This window comes from Glossina fuscipes, unplaced genomic scaffold (assembly GCF_014805625.2).
Source record: "Glossina fuscipes isolate IAEA_lab_2018 unplaced genomic scaffold, Yale_Gfus_2 133, whole genome shotgun sequence".
NCBI lineage: Eukaryota > Metazoa > Arthropoda > Insecta > Diptera > Glossinidae > Glossina > Glossina fuscipes.
In genome coordinates this window covers 1,699,819-1,718,454 of record NW_023998476.1, presented here as the reverse complement: position 1 = coordinate 1,718,454, position 18,636 = coordinate 1,699,819, and the positions used below count along the sequence as shown (strand labels likewise).

Genomic DNA, 18,636 nt, shown 5'->3' with positions numbered 1-18,636 from the left:
TTTATTAATTTTATTTTTTTTCACTTTTTTTGAGTTTTTATGTTCACTTATCATAACGCAAAGAAGACAGAATATTTAAGACTATTTGGCACATCCGTCCAAGAAAAATGTATTATTCGCCTAAAAATAGGTTAATTCCAAAATGAATATGGGAGACACCGCGATTAATTTTCGTTTAATAATACCAGTGATATGGATATCAAATAAAAGAACTTGCGAAAGTAGAATGCCCCCGGCGAATACAGCTTTCTTATTTCTTTCTGTAATTATGTTATTTTTTTCCCTCTATACATTCAATATAAATATACCACGTAAAAATATGATGCAAATAATGTAAATATAAAGCGTAGTGCAATAAAACATAATTAAATTAAGAAAAGTACCAAGTGCGAGTAACTAACATATATAATTAAGCTGTTAAAACAATTTGTCAAAGGCACAAAAGCTTCCACATCCTTAAATATAATGTTAACGTATGCGTGACACCCCATGAATACATATGCGTACTGGCAGCCAAGAAATCACTTTACACAGAAATCTTTTGTCAAAGGAACCTACGATCGGGTAAAAGTAATTCAAATTTTTACAAGTCACGCGAAATGATCAAAACATGGAAAGAGATTAACTGGAGTATAGTGCTTAGAAAGGCGGGTGAGGACCATTTAAGTATCCTTGACTAAGAAAACATGAGTAAAACTTGTACATCCCTTTATGAGAATGAACTTTAAATGATTTTCATAGGCCGCAGGACAACAAGGTAACGCGGATTCTGTACCGATTCTGTATTATCTACCTGACAGCAATTGCTTGGACAGCTCAGACACACTGAAGTACGTTTTAGAATACGTCTTGTATTATGAACGCGTTTGCACTGTAATTAACACAGATTCAATGATTTGCAGCACTCGCCTTGACAGGGAGCAAAACACGGACCGCATCTTCAGTTTGTAACGACAGTTCAAAGCTGAAGTACGACTTAGCGTAGCGTGCAAGATAGGTATAGGAATAATTTCATTCATGCAGACGGGCAAAACAGTGTCTGAAGTGAATACATTTTGATGTGATTGAGCATTGACATAGGATAAAAGGGGGACGTTTACGTATGATAGCATAACTCAAGTAACAAGGGCCATGATGATGACTATATATGATTCTTAGCTCCTATTGAGAGTGAGGAAGTGAGAAAATGGGCGCTTTCTTACAAGTTGTGTAAATGTCTGTAATTGTTTAAACCTCCTCTTAAGTCATTTGAGGATTTATTTGTTTATAGAAAAACATCATCTCAGATGCAACAAATAGATTTTCTTTATACGAGTGCAAGTCCCAGCGAGACGGAGTATGCTATAATCACGATTGGCGTGCGGGCGCAGTTACAGCGAATACTTGATCGTCCAAAGCATAACACTTACCAATCGGGCTTACATCTCTCACACTCCAATCACACACATATCCCTCATTTCTTTCTGTCTGACCATCACAGGGTAGGAGATGTCTCTTAAATGTCGACCGCGTCTTAAAATATATGGGAGAAAACGTTTAGTGTGCGTACACTCGAAAGGTTGTTAAATTTCACGAGAGAAATCTCCGACACTATTCATCAATAGCAGGAATGTAATAACGCAACAAATTTAATTTTCTTCGATGCTTCAATTTCTAATAAGTGAGAAAATCAAATTCAGCTGTGGCCGAATCTTTTATACCCACCACATCTTTAACTTAAAAAAAAAATAACAAAAACGAAGAAACAAATGTTTACACTTTATAATACGGTGTCAGTGTAACAGAACCTTTCCATTCTTGTACACAGATATGCTCTAGGGTTATCCATCAGAGAGGCGATTCGATTTCTCTTTTATTGTCCGAGAGAATGTTGAGGATAGTTATGCCTAAGAATATATAAATTTTTTAAAAGGCCTGTGGCGCATTACTCTTTGCCAGATTAGAAGCCAATATTTTTACTCTTGTGACCGAGAGAATGTTCCCATAGACACAAATGCAGGCGGACAGAGTTGAGGATAGTTACGCCTATATCGATCTGGTATTTCATATTAAGCAAGAATATATATATATAGTTTTTAAAAGGCCTCTGGCGCTTCATTTTAGATGCTGCATACTCTTTGCCAAAATGAACAAAGCGCCGCATGCCAATGGGAATAGAAGTGTCAGCAATCGCAATGGTTAGATAAGCGAAATATATATACACATGAAACGTACTATATATATATCATATAAATGTCGCTGATTGCATATGTAATACTCTCTATGCAATATCGTATGTAAACTACTTCTCCCGGGTGCAATGTCCTTTATAAGATAAAATAAACTGAGTGCTTTAATGTTACAATAATAAGTACGTATATCGCAGTACAGGATACGGGATACATGCGTACGTATACATATGATTAAGTATCATAAAAATTTTTGATATCAATTATGATGTAGATTTTGTTTTAGTAATTCGTGCAAGCATACGCGCACCGAACTATGTAAACGTAAATATGACATTTTTTTTATTTTAAAGAGAACCACAGACAGCGAAGACCACAAGTTTTCACAAAGATCTTAATAAATTATTTTCAAGTGCTTGCTTTCAAAACGTTACGTGTTTTCACGAATATTTCACTGTTTCGTAACATCGTATTGGTCGCGAAAGACGACTTTTATCTAATGTCCCGCATAAGTTTATAAAAACTTACACATTTATTTATTTAGTAGTTAATCAAGGAAAATACCGAGGTAACCTGAGTGGAAGCCCTCTTGAGTCAGTTTTAGGAAAGTGGACGATTTAAGAGCAGCAAGAGAGGAAGTACGATATATCTTGTAAGACTGTTTATGAGGTAATTTGTCATCAAATCAGCTTGATTGGAATGGTTTTTCTAAGATCGGTTTCAGATGTGTGCTATGGATAAGCTATATAAAATACGATTTAAATTGGATTGGAAAGATTTAATTTGGACTCTGATTTCTGATGGAATCTGTCGTTGGCAATGTTAAGGACTTAAGGTGCAACCCAACGAAGCGGATAACTGATCTGTCTTTCTGCCTTGGCCGAACTTTTTGGCCCTTAATTGCCCAAGTAAATTAATTTGCTTAAATTTCATATGATGGCTACGGGAAGAAGACCATCTTTTTCTAAATTCCTAAGCTCGTTACTTATTGAATATGCGTTTGTGTTATTTACTATTTTCAATAACAACGGGCGTGCAAATAATTCCAACGTTTGTATCAAATTTGAAGTCGATATGGTTATCTTTGCGACCAAGAGATTGACAGCAACAACCACCACACAGACACACAGACACACTGACACACTGACACATAGGCACACAAACGGGCAGACATGGCTATATCAATTCAGAATTCCGCACTGATCAAGAATATATATACTTTATAGAGGCTCTGAAGGTTCCTTTTCGATGTTAAATATATTATGAAAAAAAAATGAAGATAGTATCCATCCTACAGTGGTGGATATAAAAATAGATAAATAAATATTTTAAAGAAACAAAGGGTGTTACTGACAATTCCAAAGTAAAATAAGGAAATCCTTTGAAAATACAAAAAAAATGGATTGACGGTAGTCGATGGATCGAGCACAGGATTCAGCGCCATGAAGGCTAAACTATTTAATGAACGAAAAATCAAAGTGTTGGTTTCACTAAGTTGACTGCTTCCTGCGAAAGATAAGGCCTGATATTTTACATCCAAAGGTGTACCAAGGGTACGCCAAAAATTAATCGGTAATAAAAAATTTAGTATTAATTGGAGAGATAATGGTGTTAAGTAAACACTCGAAATATATACAAAAAAATACAATTGATTTCACATAAAGTTTTTACGCTTAATCAAAACAGCCACTTGTATATATATTTATGAAGCACTGAGATAAATAACTCGTATTGCTGTTTAATGTAAAAATTGAGGTTTGCTTTAACAAAAAACAAAATGTATTCTATCAAATTTCTTGGATTCATTAAAATGCCGTTATTTTAATTCTTCTATTTTTCTACCTTTTACAGAAGGATGAGATATAATCTCGTTTTGTCACAACGTTTGCGAAGCGCGGAAGGGAACCTTCGAGACCGATTTGGCAGAAACAGAAAGCTCTTGTACGCACACTGCTATTGCGAACGTGCCAAATCGGTTGAAGGGCACGTCTTCCTCAGTAACACGTAAACGGAGAACATTTATGATTTTCTGTTCCTGCAGATAAATCTATATAAATTTGTATCTATATTACATGAACGTTACGGCTGCACGCATATAAATAAGGGAAAAAAAATGACCACGCCTACCCAATGTTGTAGTGTATCAAAACTTAGTTTTTTTTCAACATCTTTATAATGCGCAGAAGCAACCATTGAAAATATCATCAAATATATAAATTCTTGGTTAGTTTCAACCTCGATTTGCTTGTAAGTATATCCGTATGTTCATATGTCCATGTGTCGTCTTTCAGTCCGCCCATCTGTCCATGTATTGTCTGTTCGTCTGTCTATCTGTACGTATGCCCAACTGTATACTTTTTATGGTACACATTCTCCCGTTCACAAAAATGTAGACATCGCAAATTTGCGAACGTGTTTCAATATGGCTCAAACAGGTCAAAGTACAGGCCTACAACGCCTACACGTCTATACAACGAAAATCCAGGACACTTTTACTCTCCGTTTCCTTCAATTTATATTATTTTATAGGATAGCAGTGTTGGGTATAAAAAATTCGATCCCAACCGAATATAAATTTCTTACTTGTTTTTAGCCAATTCGAAATAAGCAGTTACTGAACAGCTTAGTAAGTATTGCTGAGAAATCCAAAATGTCATCGATGGACGGTTAATGAAAAATTTAGGAGAAAAGGCGTAAGAATTATTGTACATCTTTGGAGCAATAAAGTATTTCTAAAAATTGTAGCCCATCTATGATTAATCGGCTGGTTTTCCCTATCGAAGTCCGACGATCGGTAATGTTTATAAAAGCATTAGAAAAATTATATGTGACTGGGCGGTTTTCTAGAGGAGTAATATTTTTAAGGTATGTATAATAGGTCGATAGACGGATGACCAGGCCGACACGGTGGTCATTTAACTGAATTAATTGAACCAAGTTGAAGTGACGGTGATCAAGAATGTGCGCATTCCATGGGATTTGCGATAGTTTTTTCATGGTTTTCACAATGAAAGGTGTATAAACCTCTAAAGGGAAGGAACATAAAAGCATTATAGCTTTATATTGATTGCATTCTTTTCGCTTCAACGACATTCGACATTGCTAATTATGTCTGTTATAAGATTCTTTTTAGGCTGTCAAACGCCATGGATTCTATGTACTAGATTTATAACCAGTCAATGGAAAATTTCATTGTTTAAAGATTTCCTTTTGATGTTTTCTTTTAGAATAGTAAAGTTGAAAGTTTCATTGTACTACTGAAGTATACTGAAACCGGACATAAATATATGCTTGCATATAAGTAAAAATATGTTGCAGCATTACATTTGCATAGCAACACATGAAGAGAAACTTAAGCGCATTTGTTTAAATTAACAATTCAAGAGCTCTTACAAAATTGAATCTCTATGAAGAAAATAGAAAGAAAAAGTACGTAAAAAAATAAACCATAAAACTTTCATAATAAAAAGAGTAAGTAAAGATGCAGCTTAATATGAGTGTATATATGTGCGTTTGCTATGAACATGCTATAAATGCATACTGATTTGTTTCCGGTTCATAAGAAAATAGAAAAAGCATCTGTTAGATGCGTGTGCTTACTCGTTTATACAGATGCACTAATAATCTGGTATTTAAAGCATCCATATATGAAGCAGATATGCGTTACGATTGTATTTTAATGCTGTAAGACATACTTTCAGAGATGCAATCTTTAAATGCTTAGATATTCGTAGAAGTGTATGCACTATTAAAGATACATCAATGTACGTTTCTCAGAATATTTTGGCATAGAATGCATACACAAATGCCTCTAATGTCTGCAAAATAAATGGTGAACGTTGAATTTATAGCATTCATCCTTTAAGCGAATAATTCTCAAAGTAAACTCGCAGGCATTTCTTTATCCATTGTCCATTAAATTAGTTTTATATAATATTGGCTTGCATAAGAGAACGAATCTCCTCTCAGACTTAAATAGAAGTTCTTTAAAGTGGGGTATTTTCATCAATATTTCTTTAACAAATAGCCCGAATGCGTCAGTTTTATGAGCATCCTAGCATTTTAAGTTCAACTGAAGTTCCATGCAAATTATTGAAAGCTTTTGGAAATAATATTAACTTCACATACCTTTTATATATATATATATATATAGAGGGCATATGTAGAAGGAATATATGTAATATCAAGCCTATTCAGGGCTTCCAATGTGTAAGAGAATGCATTAAAAAACTCTTAAGCCATGTCCCTCCATGCATCTGTTTGTGGTATGAAATTGAATTTGTCATATTTTTGGTCAAATCTATTCGATCATATATGTCCGTTAATTTATTATACATGCAAGTGTTTGCTCATTGCTCACATACAGAATTTTGGACGAGCTGGTATCGTTACGTCTGTACGTTTGTCTGTCTATTGAATATATACATATATGTAGTTTGAGTGGGTCGATTTCGCCATGACTGATCGTCTGACTACCTATTGAAAATATGTATGTTTGCGAACCGATTTCGTGTCTCGACTCTCTACTTATCAAGAGTGTATGCCTTTGATCAAATCAGTTTCGTTGTATTTGTCCGTCGGGTTGTCTATTGAAAGTGGATATTATTGCGTATATATATTTCTGGTCGAATCCATTTCGGTGTGTTTGTCAGTCTGTCTTGTTCCTTTATGGTTCATATATATTTTTGGGTGAATGGATTTCCTTACATCTATCTATGGAATATATATATGTATTTGGGCGGATTGGTTTCTTCATGTCTGCCCATCTATCTTCCTGCCTCTTTATATTATATTTATACATATTTGCTCAGACCGATTTCATATACCTGTCACTTCTCTATCCACTCAAATAGTACGCTTTCGATCAAATCGATTTCGTTACGTCTATCTGTCCTTCTGCATACTGAATAGACGCCCGTCTGCCCTTATTGATCGCACCGGTTTTGTTCTTTCTGTTCATCCATTACGTTCGTGATAATGGCCTAAAGATATATAATTTAACAGAAAATTAAACTCGATGTCGGTTCAGTCTAAAATTGAAATAAGGAGATATAGTATGAGTTAATAAAAACCTGAAAACATTTAATTGATAGAATTGTTTGGCGTATATTCTGTTCATCCATTTTAAAGCCTACTCTGTCCGAGAACTATTGCTCATTTTTTTACGCCTCTATAAGATGTGTTAAGCATGTTGTTACTCGGCAACATATTAACATATGTTTAGGATAAATGCACACACAATAATCTTGGCGTATATTATTTTGTAAACATAATCGGTTTGCAAGTAGGATAGCAACTAATAAGGAATACATACCAAACATGTTATATATCTACCTAAATAGTGAGTTTCGTTTAGCATCCTATCAAATCAATCGCATTCAAACTGTGTTATATTAGTGAAGAAACCAGAAAAACCAAACAGATGGTAAGAATCGAGAAATTCTTTAATATTTTATATAATATTTTGCTTAAATTCATTCGATGATACGCTCGCAACACGCAACAAAGAGCATAACAATTTAATGTTTCTGTTCTTTTCATTGAAACGCTATTCTTCGAAATGCTTAGAAAAATGCGTATTCATTTATTCATCACATACAGCCGTAATTCGAAGTTGTATTTGTTTTTGGTTTTAATTTCTAAAAGGATAAGAACGAATCAGATTTTTCTTTGTAGCTCTTCTTAAGCTTAACCTTTCGCATGCCAGGGCCTTAATAATCATTTTTACCTTTCGCTTTTTAATTTATTACAAACATTACCGGCAACGTGATTTCGCATAAATTAATAATATCGCACCTTTTATCTGCCGGTACTCGGCTCGCTACATAACGATTTCGCAGTAGAGCCTGGCCTTGCAGTCATGTGCAGCGAAGCCACTTTCACTTGTGTACGCGAATATTTACACACGTTTGTATTTTAACATCAGTCCGGTGTTTCACTAAATATTAACATATTTTTGCTTGCTTAGCAAATTCCGTTCTCGTTCTTATTCAATTTTGTCTTTGTATAACATTTTCAAGGAAATTAACGCTTTCGTTGAATATTTCTTGCATTTTTCCTAATATTTTCCTCTCTTTTTTGATTTTGCCAAGCTTCCATGTTCCTTATATATGCAAGCATTGTCCAAAAATTTTCTTTACAAAACTTAAATAAGAAAAGTTTTTTCCTTTTATTTATTTATTTATTTTTCGTTTTTATGTTGTTCCTGTTAAGCAAACTTCACGTAAAAACATAATTTTACCCTTCAATGCTTTGAAGGCTCGAAGTAAACTTTGATAGAATTGTTGCATACCTTTTGCAACCTTTCAAAAGCAAAGCTTCATGCTTTTAGTGCAGAAATACAGAAGTTTTTTTCTCAACAGAAAAACACTCGAATCTTCTGCAAAAAAGCCAATACATATATATTTAAACCTGGTCGGATGCCGGTCGATTTCCAATCTTGTTATCGCTTCAAACCCAAATGAATTCTGTTGGAGATAAACAAACAGACGATTTCTTAAACAACTGTTTTGCATCAAGATTGTTAGGCGAAAGTATCGCAGTATTTAGTCGCTTAATTGATGTATTTTATCAGCCAAAGCACATTCTTTGCACTTTCATTTTCATAGATGTGCATGTTATACAGAGAGATTGTAGGCATAAAAAATGGGAGAAACATACTGAAGTTGCTGTGATCCTCAAGACCTTAAACTTGAAAATATCAGTCGATATATATATAAAATCGTGATTAACGAGTTAGTGATAGGTAAAAATAGTGAAAAAATTAGGACTACAGAGTAGTTTGGGATAGATGTTTAACTCAGGATAACAGTAGCCCTTAGCAATAGTAGGAAATGAATGAGAAATTTATGTTTTTTTTGGTCGCTTCTACCATAAAATTTATTTTATTTATTTTTTTAACATGGGACCTCGTCATCTGATCAGAGGCACTTTTACCGTTGCTTGTCTTACTTTTAGATCGCATATACGCCAAGCTTCATCTTAGGTCAGCTTTACCATTTTTATAAGTTCTTTGGCTTTGGGGAATAATTAGAGCCATAATATGACACGCAACAGTTTTAAATTTTGACAATAAATGCTCCAACAACAAATGACGGCTAATGGATGATTAGATAGACCAGTTTGCGCTACATAGGAACATGCACTGTTCAACGAATAAACGGAGGGACATGTTCACTCTTTTATCCTTTAGTAGTAAATATAAAACAATAATATTTTTCTGCAGTATTATAAATGCGAAGCATTGCCATCTGCTTTATAGACTCTTATGCTGAGTGTCTCAAAAAAATATATACACACGTTACGTGATTATAAAAACAGTGTATATTTAGGTTTAGGTGGATTGCAGATTAAAAATACAAATTGAAGAAAACATTGAACAGTTTGAAGGCGAAAAGGGCTATTATTTTCAGCAAGATAGAACACCTTCCCACTACCATAGTGATGCCAGAGCTTATCTTAATAAAAATCTCTCTAATAAGTGAAGCGTTTTTTTTTTTTTTGTGGGAACGCATCAAAGAGAACCTTTATTTAACCAAACCGATGACAGGCGATCAGTTGAAGGAGGAAATCGATATAGAGAATTCCTCACTAAATGATTCGCCATTCCCGCAATTCGAATGCTTCGCGTTATCAGCATGTTTGGATCGGAATGGGCATTAATTTGAACATTTGAGCTGCCTAAACAAATTCTACATCTGCCTTCTTTAACTTGTAGTCTCAATCTGTAATCCATCTAAAATTATACTGTTTTTTGGGACACTCTGCATAGTCATAGGATGCTCTTTCAGTGTTTTGTGGACGAGTAGAAATACTAAGAAACAAACTAACATGAAAGTGAACGAAAAAACCAGGTAAAAAAGTGCATCCGATTGTGGGCGAACCTTTTATACTCATCGCTGTTATCCTTAAAAAACAAGGAATGTAAAAGAACTCATTTTTCGTGTTCTATAATATGAACGTTTTTTTCTATTTTCAAAATAAAAGTTTTGCTTACATAGGAGTGTGGGCGTTGTAGGCGTGCCTTTGATAAAGTTGAAGTCAATTATGAATTGTTTTGTAAATTTGTAGGCGATTTCTCCATTTTCGCTAATGGGAGAACGTTTACCGCAAACACTGCAGAGGCAGACCTGTAGACAGACGAACAGACGCACATGTTTAAGCGCGTTCGAAATTTGAAACTGGTGAAGAACTTATGCATTTTATGGGGTTTTTGAAGTTTACTTCTGCGTCTTATGAAGAAAATTCAATTTTTATTTTGAGGATGGCCATTTTTTTCCATTCCTGTGCACACGCCCCATCATCGTCCACAGAATATGCGTTCACATTTGCTGTAGTTTATAAGTAGTGAGCAATAAACCAATTTTTTATTCTTTTTGAAAAATAGAGGTGTTCTCAGTTTACCTGTTGGTATGGGCGTTGTTTGACCGATTAGCCCGTTTTTAATACCAACCTGCCTACAGAAACTTCTAAAATGGCTCTGATGCTTCCTTCTGGGCGTTGCAAACGTTTTGAGAAAATCGTCCCTTGGTGATGGGTATAGACGGGAGCCGAACTATAGGTATACAGTAAAGATTAAAGATTTCGATTAAATGAAATATACTTTTTTTTATTTAATGTATGAATATGCAAACACATCATCATTATTATAATCCTTAAAGGATCCAGGGCTTTGTATATCCCTAGATTAGCTAGCCCAATAAAATTACTTGATCTTCACTTTTTCCAAAAAGTTACTCGCGACTTTTTCTTTACTTTAAATATATAACGCAATATTAAATTGAAGTGATTTCGTTCCTATTCTTATTTGAAACTCCAAAGAATCGATTGATTGAACATATTGCAAATCGAACTATCTATCCTGAAAAATTCATACACAAACTATGAAATTTTAAAACTAGTTTTTGAAAATGTAACCGATATAAAAAATTTATTGGTGACGAGGCAGAGAGCGAGAGAGAGAGAAGATTAACAGCCATCATGAGTACTTCTCAGTAATACTCATGAAATTGTGTTCTTGGTATATGAGGAATGCGAGCCAAATCATGAAATCCTATTCTTGCGCGAATGGTAATGGTTTCAAAGGAAAAAACACGTTATTTCAGGTCCGATGTTCCGATTAAACGCACCAAAAAAAAATTGTTTAATACAATAAACACTTTACATTGTATCCACAATATATAAAAATATATTCTGGGGGATTTCTAAGTCGGACGCTTCTGTTATTTCAAACTAATATTTGAAGTTATTAACGTAGAAGCTCTGGCGAGTTGATCTTCCTTTATGAAATTATTGTGTCCCTTTCTATTTGATTAAAAACAAGCAAAATAAGTCGAAACATTATAGCCGAGCAACGCCGACCATTACATATCGGTTTGGTCATAATACACCAGAAATAATTATTTTTATGCAAAGGCATACTTTTCAAAGCTTGCATATTGGAGAGTGCCATAAGCATTACATAGCGTAATCCAAATTTCGTACGCTTAACCTACTTTTCAAATATTTTACTATTTTTCAGTTTCCATCGCGGAAAACTAGAAATTCAATTTTCTTCCCATATAAAAGCTTAGCTGTCATGATCAACCCCATGTGTGCCGTTAGTGCCAAAACGTAGACCAATGTAGCCCGGATTATCTGACGTCATTTTTTTCTTGGTAAATTGCTACTATAGACCAATTTTCATCATCAAATATTAAAAATTAAACCTTTTTATGAAGTGCTCGCTATTTACGAGTGGGCAGCAAGAAATAGACCCACGAGATCCAAATTTAGTTCACGTTATTGTTATGCCAAATACTAAGTTGTCATCATAAAACATTAATAATTAGGCCTTTCCGTCATATAAGCGTTTACATTTCCTGAGCATCCTTATACACGGCAGCAACCAAAATATGGTCTTACGTAGTCCTTATTTACAAAGGTTAATTTTTTTATTAAGTCACCCTTACGAACCAATTCTCAATATGCAATATTGAAAATTTTCCCCTCAAAAATTTGTCCCAGCCAAACCTAATCTTTCATACCAACTAGTGTTGCGAAATTCTCAAAATTTGAATTTTTTTTTCATATAACGGTCGAAAAAGGGGAATGAAAAGAACTATTTTCGATAATATTCGCCCGGTCGGCGTGCAGTTTGAACATGAAGATACATAGCCAGACAACAGGCAGCTGGACAAGAAAATGATTTTAATCGATGAGATTAAGCCTCAGATGTCACGAGGGCCCGCGGAAACTTAATATTCCCTTATGATACAATCACCTCTATTATAAAAACGCCTAAAGCCGAAAACACAAACACACACACGCTAAATTTCCGCATTTGACAATGTTAGAAGAGCTTGCATGTGCCGTGTGTGCTTCGATCGGTTTGGCTGCTCGCTTGCAAGAATTTCTAGAGTATTTGTCGAATTTGAAGCCGACAGCTTTTTGTGACCAGAAAATTGTTTATAGCAAATACTGCACGGATCGATTTAGAATTTGATCAAGAATAGCAAAATTTGAAGATGATATGTTAATTGTTTTGAATGGTAAAATATTTATTACTTAGATGCTAATCAAGAATATATCCGCTTTGCCAGAGATCTCTGAAGATTACTGCTGGGTGGGTATAAAATAAGTAAAACGGGTAAACATCGACTAAAAGTTCAGCTCTCTTTTTACGACTTTCGTATGGTTAAGCACCCGACAACGCTCGCAAGTTACATCTTGAAAATTCCGTATTGTTTTGGTTTATGGCGTTAGATGGTTCTTTACCCTAAATTGGTCCATACTTATCACGTGTACTAAAATGCGTAATATTGGAAATGATTTCATTAATTTCGTCGTTTATTTGCGTTATACTCAAATCGTTAGGTCTAATTTTTTTCATTATGCTCATATTCAAAATTGCTTTCTTTTATATTTAAAACTCACTCACCCATGTATTAATTATTAAATGAATTCTTTTTAATTTTTTAAATGCAGTTAATAAATTAAATACCCATAACAAGCAGGAAACTTATAAGATTTTTCAAGGAAAGAAAAATTGAGAAAAGAAGAACACTAATTATATAATGATTAGTCAGTTGCGAGGAATTACTGAATAGGTTGGTCGTCAAAAGAGTGGAAGGTTCGTTTTACAAAAGCTTCTGACGGTACGTTGTCAGTATTTTGTAAGTTATCGAATATAAATAGGGCGTCGTTGTAATTCCAATTGTTGTCCTCTATGGCTTTGCGCGGACATCATTTGTACCATTTGCAGTTTGGCAGCATCGTCTGGTTGGTCTGGTGCTGCAGACGAAGTCGCGGATTAATGACCCATCTGTACGCCAATTATTTCAATTGTTGCTGTTGGTGTGGCAAATGCATCCACCGGTGGCATTGGCTGTTGTGATTTAAGAAAACTGCTTGATTGTGATCTACCTGTCATTTCATTTCGTATACAAAATCCATCGCCAGCTGGAACAAGAATGAGTTGCCGTTGAAAGTAACGCACATCGCTTGTTGCGTTAATAGCTGATTCAAATTCTTTAAACAAACCTCCAAAAGTAAAACCTATCATTTTAGACGTAAATATAGTTACATCCACTGTAAAGGATTGAGGATCAGGTTGGGCATATTACATTCCCTCCATAAGTATCGCATAAAAATAAAGCTTTTTCCCGCGGCAAAGTATAAATATCATTGACATCGAAACCTATTTGAGTTTGCAACTTCTCGCCATCCGGTTTTACTAGCTTCGGGAATTTCTCTCACACCGCAGCGACATAAGATGAATGATCTTTGTATCGTTGTAGTGAAGGTATAGTTTCTAAGATCAATTCTGTAACGGGTGTATTACGTAAAACCATAAGACGTGCAATATCGTTATCAGCCAGGTAGATAATTTTCAAATACGGTATGCGTTGTTCAATGATTTCGAAGCTGTCCAGCTCTGACAAGTGGTTTTGATTTAAATTTAACGCCTCCAAATCAGGTGTATGTTTTTCGATGGCATCTAAAGCGGCAGACACGATCTGTGAATGAAATAGACCACATATCCAATAATTTTGTATGGGGATTGTAACGTTTCGCCGTAACTAATTGCACTCTCTCCTTGAATTCTTCATCTATCGAAACAGCCATGCATTTACCCTGTACCCGTATCGACAAACCAGCACCATGGATGACCATCATCCATTTCGACATTACGTTCGACGCTCTGCATACGGTAGGCGATAGAGTATTCATGAACGAAAAATTTTACATAACTCGTTTCGATACGCCAATAATATGGAATGAAGACTTCCGAAAAAATGGCGTAGTGTAGGGCGTGTACAACATCATCTATGGAATATCGTCAAGTGAATTCTATCATTATGTGATACTATCCGAGTGCGCTGGGTCTAAGATTGCTACTTTCTCCAAAGTTTATCTTCGGTATGGTACAACTTTTATATCGTAGCCTTCTTGTACGTTCATTAAACATTGATATCGTACGTTCATCGTCCTTCAAACGCGTAGGTATTGCTCGTTCAATCGGATGACTCTTTATACTACCTTTTAATTGCAGTTTGTTAAAACTTATCCTATCCCTTAAGACATGTTCTTTTTTACGCATTACGGTTATTATTGTCATTTTCATAATCGTTACGCGACGAAAAACGGAAGGCACCACTATCTCTTTCATTATTATAACCTCGACGCGGTAAATCTTTCAGTTTTGACATTTTCTAATAACATTTCCTTTCTTTTTAAACAGTTATATGAAAATTTCCAATTGGAGAATTTTGTGATAATTACTTCTCTGCTAGAAAATAGATGGTTTCTTCTTTTTCTTCTTTGAAGATGCTCAGAAATCTAACAACATATTGTTCGTCGGGACAAAGCAAAGCAACCCAATGTGAAAAAGAAGTGCTCGAGCTTTAGTTGAGCTTTAATAAAGTCAGCCGTCAGTCGTCAGCCGTCAGCTTCTTATAAACATGTGATGAAGAATGTAAGACAAAGAAGCTTAAAACAGGGATAGAAATGATAATCCGTCAAGATGGAACTATAATTACCTTACGTCGAGCAGAACACGTCATTTACTTTTACGACAACATACCAATAATTATGCCTTTCTTCTATGTAAAGCAAAATCAACGAAAGTATTTTAATAGATAGGCACCACAGCGAGAACCGAAGCGGGTCAGTTTAACTGTCAATGTGAAGGTTTACCTTTCTCGCGAGTATTTATAGGAGACGTAGTGCATTTAGTTTTTATATCAAATAACTATCATGGATCAATTAAATTATATCTTTTGCCTTTAAAAGGTTTACATTGGAGACCGTTCCAACAACTTGTTCATCCAATCTAAATTTTTCCCTTCAATTTAGAATACCGAAATACTGCACTACGCCACTTGTGTTACACTTTATATTAAGTTTCTGCGGGCATTTGTATCACAGGAAAGGGTTTAAGACAGACTCATCTTTCTTGATTCAGAACCACTTTCTGCTTGTCCGCCCATATGTCCTTCTGATGTCTATTCATGAGTTTTTTTGTTCAACTTACAAATGGCAATTTTGGAGATACTTTGATGAAATTTGGTACACTGAGTTTTTTGACCGAAGCACAAAGGGTGTTGACGGTGGTTCGGAATGAACCATTTTTTCAACCAGTTCCAACGTAAGGCAACGAAAGGAAAGTTGTTTTAGGGAAAAAATCGATATTTTCAAAATTTTTTGACAAAACCTGCTGAGTAATTGTATTTGGTTTAGCTGTGCAATTTGTTGAAGCCGCTGTCAGAGAGCCATTTCTAGGAAAACTGAAGTTTCACATACTTAACAGTTACAGTCTTCAATATTTCGTGGGGTAAGTTAGTTCATAATACAATTTGACAAAGAATTCAACTTTTCCGATTGTAGGTTATGTAGGTCTATTTATTTTGGATACAATCGCATATAACGATTCTCAAGATTGAAAACCCTTATATATAAAAAGTCAAACTTTTTATGATGAACATTTTCTCTGGTGGCGATTTGGCAGATGAATTAATTTGACCAAATTTGTTAAAGTTCTTTTAATATATTATGATGCAAGTTGGTCTACAGTACTAATATAGCAAAAAAAAAATTAACTTTAGAGAATTTCTATACGATAGGTGTGTTTTTCAGACCCTAACATATACAGGTATAATCATCAAAAGCAAGCACTTATGCGAAGAAAAAATCTAATTTCTAATTTTTTATTTAATAAAAATTTTAGGAAATGAATTAATTTTGCTAAATTAGGGTTACGTCATGTCATGTTTTAAGCGTCCTCTAATACGCTGGTTGTCATGAAAAGTGTAGCTTTGCATAAAATTAATGTGTATTATGTAGTGTAGTGTTACTAAACGAGCGAATAACAGCACTAAGGGGATATGTGCACAATATCTTATGGTCGACCTTGTTCGACTGTATTTTTCCGTGTATATTTTTTTTTTTGGAAGATTTTCTAACTGCATTTAGCAGCAGAGACATTTTGTGCAACATTAGCTTTCTTTTTCAGTAAAGGTACAAACTTCAAAACGTTGTCTATTTTTTCGTTGCCAACGAACTGCATGATAAACTGCATTGCTTTAAACTTTCGTTTTATGACGATGATGTCAAAATTTAAGTACAATATATATAGGAATTTGAAAGAGAGTTTCAAAAGTTGCAATTATTATAATTTGTCTGTCCGGAGCATATGGAATGTGTTTTAAATATTTTGCTGCATTTAAATTTTTTTTCTTTTTTTTTTTAATGTCATATTTATATTTGGCAAACTGCCAAACTATAAACTTCCTCTTATTATTATGTAATCAGGGCCATTCAATGGCTAAGAACGTGTAAAAGTGTCAACTGTTAGGAAGAATTGAACAAAAGTAGTTAGTTTTACAAAGTTTTTTTTTTTTTTTCTTGAAAAACTTGGACATCTCAAGATTTGAGGAAATATTTTGAAAATGTGTATACAGCAATAGGTAAAAATATTGATTTTAAATTTTTTAAGAGTTTATATTGAGGCTTCAGGGTGAACTTTCAATGCAATTATAAAAACAATAACAACTGCTTGCCATCTTTTTTTCTTCCCTTTTGTAAAAGCAAAAAGTACGCCTTTTCATAGAGTTTGCAAAGTACTGACAGCAGGAGTTGTAGCTATAATAGTCTTAAACTTTATTGCATATGCTTAACGATAATAGAAATCATTTCGATTACTTCTGTTGGAAGTAAGAAAAGAAAAAACTTAAGGATTTTATTTCGATTGTAAAATATTGAAAAAGTTTTAAGATGTTTTTGTTGCCTCTTCTATTATGCAGCCTGCCGCTAAGTGTTCGAAAGTGCAAGAAAATATTTTGTGAATACTTCCTCATTCTCCTGTACTGCGAAGGAAAAAAGCAAATAAGAAAATCATATTTGGCGAAGTTCTTGAAATTCGCAAATAAGCTGAGCTTATAAACTAGTAACAAAATTATAGTTAGACAAGGCGGACTACTAGACGCTCTCCGCCACATTGCCTAATACGATTATCCATTCGTTTTGATAATAATACACCAAAAGTGGTACATTATTTCCATGTAAAAGCTTGAAAGCCTGGAGGAATTGTCACATGCGTTGTTATCTACAAAATAGATCTACGTGGGCCCAACACGTCAAGGCTGTCTTATACGCCAGTTTACTATTACGAATTGATTTTGAGCATGAAATATTAAAAATTATACTTTTTTACTATATAAAGATTTAGTTTAGTTTAGTACGAACGGCTATATGAGAGTTGGTTCCAAAAGTTGCCCCAGGCGAATCAAATTTTTCATATCAATTTAGAACGTCCAAATACTTCTGCGGACAGACTTTTGTCGAAGATTTTTTAAAATAGGTCATTATATGGAAAATGACCGGAAAACTGGACCGGTCCAAACCATTTTCGATAGAAATTATTGTTAAGTAAAAGTACGTCAACGTACCAAATTTCATCAAAATATCTCAAAAATGCCGGTCTGCAGCATGGACATGGACGTTAGATGGAAAGACAAGCTTACAATGATTCAGACCCCATTTTCTGAATCGATCGGTGTAAAAACAGGTGGTCTATCTTAAGCCCTTGTGCGTGTTACATACATCCGCGCACAAACCTTTTATTTTTTGTTCCACAAGTTATGTGAGGTATAAATACATTCCGGATTTTCATTTTTTTCTTTTATAAGTAAGTTGTAACATTTATTGCAGTTTCTTCTCATAGTTTAACTTAAAAAAGCATGTAATTCAAGAACACTTTCAACATAAATTCTTATAATTCCTTTTAACAACAAAACATTCATTCTGGTTAATAAATGCTTGGCAAATATGATAAAAGTATTAAAAAGTATTCCAACTTTATTATATATTGATCTTAAATTACGGTCACGATAATCTTATGCACCTTGCAATCATTCCGGCTAATAAATGCTTGGCAATTATGATAGAGGCATTATTATTCATCATATATATAAATCTTAAATTACGTACA

The 18,636-nt window shown here is 34.3% G+C and overlaps 1 protein-coding gene across 3 annotated transcripts in view; it reads right to left on the bottom strand.

The window, feature by feature from the left end:
• The window catches only part of LOC119640916 (5-hydroxytryptamine receptor), a 176,335-nt gene that overhangs the window by 143,543 nt on the left and 14,156 nt on the right, over nucleotides 1-18,636 (bottom strand). Inside the window, exon 1 of one of the 3 annotated variants that reach the window (XM_038039262.1) lies at nucleotides 10,165-10,316. The exons of the other annotated variants lie outside the window; for them this stretch is intronic. The gene's annotated coding sequence lies outside the window, so the exon portion shown is untranslated. Of the gene's footprint in view, nucleotides 1-10,164; nucleotides 10,317-18,636 lie in introns of those variants that run through there. 3 annotated transcript variants of the gene reach the window in all.